Genomic DNA, 5,676 nt, shown 5'->3' with positions numbered 1-5,676 from the left:
TGTGGCCAAAGGACCACATTTCCACCTTTATCCGATGGCTTGATTAGGACATCATGCCATGATTCTATCTCTCTTAATGCATTAATTTCATTGATGTTAAGATTTTGTTTAGTCCTGTATATGGGCAATTGTTCGATTTCTTTACAAACCATCTTGCAAAAAATCTGTATCTCTGGGGATATAGAGAAAGATGGGACATAAGTAGATTTTGGTTTAACATTTGATCTCCAAACAGTAGATGCAGACTCATCTGCTTGAGTATCCGTGTCAATTGCTGTTTGCATATCTGTACTGGCTGCAGATAACTCTTGTAATATAACTACAGTTAGTAAATCTTCTGCATTCAAACTGTTTGGATTAAAGGCATATCATTTTTTGAGTAGTATTTTTCTGGAGAACAGATGGATATCTTTGATTACCTCAAATTTGTTTAATGAATTTACAGTGCAGAAAGACAGTCCTCTGGATAGTACAGATTTGTGTGTGGTACTAAGTATATAGTCAGAAAGGTTAACAATCCTCATTTGTTCATCCTTATCTTGCTGAAGGGACTCAATTCCCTTCTTCTTGTTGACTGTCTCACTGGGCCTGAAAATTTCCGTTTGTTTCCCCTGTTCTGAGTATTGGTCTGATTGGTTGAGGTGACTGGTGGGGTTATGTTGTGAGGGGTTTTGGACAAAAAAGATGATGAGGAAGAGGAAGATGTGGAAGATTGTACTGAGCTATAGCTCTTAGGTCTGGCACCATTTATATCTGTGTTGTTAGTAATGTCATTGTCAGTATTGGTGCTTGGGGATTTAATAAGTACTAACATATATACAATGGATATTCAATCAGACATGGCTAATCGCCATCAGAAACGACTAACAGAACTTAACTCTATTTTTAATAGTTCCACTAGGGACAATATACAAATCAATGAGGATGAATTAAATAATGTGTTATGTAAATTACATCAAACTTTACATAAACAATCCAAAAGATGGTGGAACTGGCACTTCTTTGAGAAGTATGCAGAAAAAAACATAATTCCCAGAGGGTTGAGGATGAAGGTATTTCCAGCCTTTAACCTTTAGAACAATGATCTAACCAAAGAATGGGAAACAGCCTTGTCAGAGTGCTCTCTCAAATTAATAAACATATTAATTAAACACGATAAACTTGAACTAACAAAGCTAGACTCTGAAATTGAAGAATACAATGCCCAATTGTCTCAATTTAATGATAAAATAGACTACAAAAATCAGTATGATAAATACCAAAAAGAATTGGACAAATTGGAGCAAGAAATAATAGCAACTAAAAACCAAAAGTTGCAGAGAGATATTGAAGATTTTCAAAATCAAAGAGTTTATCGCTGGCGTAATAATATCACCTCTAGACACAGGGGTAACAGATATCTTGTTCAACAACCCGAGAGTAGTGCAGAGAGTGAAACTGACATTTCAGATAATGACTCAGACACCAATACTGACAATGACAGTACTAGCAACACAGATATAAATGGTGCCAGACCTAAGAGCTATAGCTCAGTACAATCTTCCACATCTTCCTCTTCCTCATCATCTTTTTTGTCCAAAACCCCTCACAACATAACCCCACCAGTCACCTCAACCAATCAGACCAATACTCAGAACAGGGGAAACAAACGGAAATTTTCAGGCCCAGTGAGACAGTCAACAAGAAGAAGGGAATTGAGTCCCTTCAGCAAGATAAGGATGAACAAATGAGGATTGTTAACCTTTCTGACTATATACTTAGTACCACACACAAATCTGTACTATCCAGAGGACTGTCTTTCTGCCCTGTAAATTCATTAAACAAATTTGAGGTAATCAAAGATATCCATCTGTTCTCCAGAAAAATACTACTCAAAAAATGATATGCCTTTAATCCAAACAGTTTGAATGCAGAAGATTTACTAACTGTAGATATATTACAAGAGTTATCTGCAGCCAGTACAGATATGCAAACAGCAATTGACACGGATACTCAAGCAGATGAGTCTGCATCTACTGTTTGGAGATCAAATGTTAAACCAAAATCTACTTATGTCCCATCTTTCTCTATATCCCCAGAGATACAGATTTTTTGCAAGATGGTTTGTAAAGAAATCGAACAATTGCCCATATACAGGACTAAACAAAATCTTAACATCAATGAAATTAATGCATTAAGAGAGATAGAATCATGGCATGATGTCCTAATCAAGCCATCGGATAAAGGTGGAAATGTGGTCCTTTGGCCACAACAAATGTATATGGATGAGGCCAAAAAACAATTATCTAACTCTTCTTGTTATAAACAGTTGATATTCAACCCTCAGAGTTCATATCTTACTCAATATAACAGAATGATACAAAGTGCTTGGAAATCTAATATAATATCTAACTCAGAGAAAAAGTATCTGATAAAGGACAACCCTAAAATCGCCACTTTATACTTTCTGCCGAAAGTGCATAAAAACCCCTCAACACCTCCCGGAAGACCAATTGTGTCAGGCAATGACAACTTAACAGAAAATGCAAGCAAATTTGTAGATTTGCGATTAAGAGAATACCTTACAAGTATACCCTCATATGTACGTGACACAATGGAGGTATTGCAGCTGTTACAAAATATCAAACTATCTGAGGATATGTGGCTAGTTACAGCGGACGTTGAGTCCTTATACACAAATATAAAACACGAAGATGGAATTAAAGCCATTAAATATTATTTGGCTTCAAATAATAATGATAACAACTTACATAATGACTTCATAATCCAACTTTTGAAATTTGTCCTGACTCATAACTTCTTCACATTTAATGACAGGTACTACTTGCAAACACAGGGTACCGCTATGGGTACAGCCTGCGCGCCGACATACGCGAATTTATTTCTCGGCTACTGGGAACTATTCTATGTATTGTCTAATGATCTCGAAAAATATACTGAACACATTCCAATGTGGTTAAGATACATAGATGATGTTCTTTTCATCTGGGAAGGGTCATATGAACAACTTGAAACCTTTATGAAGAGAATTAATGAGAATGATCTTAATATCAAACTAACTTTTGATGCTAACCAATAGGAGATATGCTTTTTGGATTTAAAGATATTCAAAAATAATGAAGGATTCATCAATACCACTATGTTTAGAAAAGAAACATCAACTAATACTCTTTTACATCACTCCAGTGCTCATTCTCCAAGTACCCTAAAAGCTATACCGTACGGAGAATTTTTGAGACTTCGTCGGAACTGCACCACCAATGAGATCTATATACAGGAAAGTGTGGCTTTAGCACAGAGACTAATTGCACGTGGATACAGTAAGAAATCCATAAAAAGAGCCAAGTATAAAGCACTTAGGAAAAGTAGAGATGATTTACTAATTCCAAAAAGCAAAACGCTTCAAGAGTCATGCCCTAGGCTCATTACCACATATAATCCCCAGATGCCGCATGTTATCAAAATCATTAATGATCATTGGAACATACTCCAAAATGATGAAACTCTCAAGTCAGTAATAGGCGATAGAGTCTCATTAGGATACAAGAGACCAAACAACCTGAGAGACAAACTGGTATCCAGCCATTTTGTAAGAACTGCCAAGAAAAAAGATACGAATCCAGGTATGTACCCTTGTGGTACCTGTTCAGCCTGCAAATATGTTTTGAAAACCAAAACAATAACTAAAAAAAACAGGACAAGTATATAACCTCCAAGCACATTTCTCATGCACTACTATGGGAGTAATATATGTACTCTATTGCTCCTGCCAAATGGCATACGTTGGCATGACGACAAGGGAGATAAAAACACGTATCTTGGAACATGTTTATAACATCAAATATGCTCAAAGAGACAAAGATAAAGGTAAAAAAATCACCTCTGTGGCCAAGCATTTCTTATCACATCATAATGGATCACCCAGAGATCTAAAATACACTGTGATCCAAAAAGCATCTCTTGGCATAAGAGGTGGTAACATTGAAAAGGTTTTATTAAAAATGGAGTGTAAATGGATATATCTCCTAAACGCGGTTAAACCCTTTGGTATTAATGACTTTAACAACTTTTTTGTATATATCTAACTTCAAAGTTCAGATACACATAGCAATATCACTATTCAAACCTGTGATTTCAGTATTGCATATTCATTTAATTTTGTGAGAAAATGTACACCAAGGTTATCCTTAGAATAACCTTTATAGGATATTAATTTCTAAACATCCCGGTTTGTATAACAACCATTATAAATGTATAATTCTGAGGATACTAAATTAAATAATTTGAGATAACGGACTTAGTTCAGAAAGAAATAACAGTGTACTTTCACCTTATCCAATATTTAGTTTAATAATATTTAAGTTCACACAGTATATAACAAAATTATTGGTATGGGTTTTAGTTTTTCTCTCCATATATGTATTTATAATATGTTATTTATCATATATAATATTATCTTTTCACATTTTTTGTTTCACATGGGGCATACTATTGGCCCTAGTCTATATTACAACATGAATAACATTTATTAATCATGTTCATATTCACACTCTGCATATTAATTATGCTCCCACTCACACTTCCCCTTTTTATTTCATATATTTAATATTTCCTACTTTCATTAATGGCTGTCATCAGCACCACATATTATTTTTATTTAAGTTACACACAATATTTGTATTCTCAGTACGCTGAGGTCACTATACACCCCCATTTCTCAAGTGCAGATAGATTAATATATCTGTATAACCCACATCAGGAATAAACCTGAATCTAGTATACACCGTACTACTCCTTTATCACATCTATACACTTATTTTATTTTTCACACATCACACTCCCCATGTTTAACCTAGTCACTTCCCTTTATCACTAATATCTAACACATATATACTGATAAGGTACACACCCAACTTGTTAGATCTACTAGGGATGACGTATTATTATTCAAAGATTATTGTAGGTTATTATCTGTTAGATTTCACAATCTTTATAGCATGGAACCCATGATAGATTTTGGGATAGACTACTATACATAGTTTACCTACATTACATTCCATCTATGTACACAGTACAGATTAAGGACTGTCATCTTTACCCAATGACGTGGTATAACAGTACCACACTCATAGGTAATTTAATACTATGTCGCAAAGCTTAATCGCTATTCCTTAATGATAACCTATACATGGGATTCTAAACACTAAAATTGAAAGATAAGATTAAATACGGTGATCTGTTACTTTATCTATTCTATCTATCTGTCTGAACGTTTTATATATACATGGAGATTGGAATAACAGTGTTTAACTAAAGGCTAAACCACAGTATGCGTTCTATCCCACTGACAGTATGTCAGTCTATAATTCTTATCAGATTCAGTCTAATATTTGATAGATTTATTGTATATCAGCAGACATAAATATAGACATTATAATACAGTGTGAAATTTTAGCATACGACTGTATGCTGTCAGTTTATTTACCGATCTGGTTTACAATCACTCCCAATGATTCGGAACAACAGTGCAACACACATTGGGAATATAACATTATATTATCTCACAAGGAATAATTGGTATTCCAAAATGATAAGCTATATTCAGGAATCGAAACATCAAAAATTACAAAATAAGATTACACACGGTGATCAGTTGTCTAGTTGATCACCTACCTG

This window comes from Bombina bombina, chromosome 6 (assembly GCF_027579735.1).
Source record: "Bombina bombina isolate aBomBom1 chromosome 6, aBomBom1.pri, whole genome shotgun sequence".
In the NCBI taxonomy this organism is placed as follows: Eukaryota; Metazoa; Chordata; class Amphibia; order Anura; family Bombinatoridae; genus Bombina; species Bombina bombina.
Note: the sequence above shows the minus strand (reverse complement) of the source record.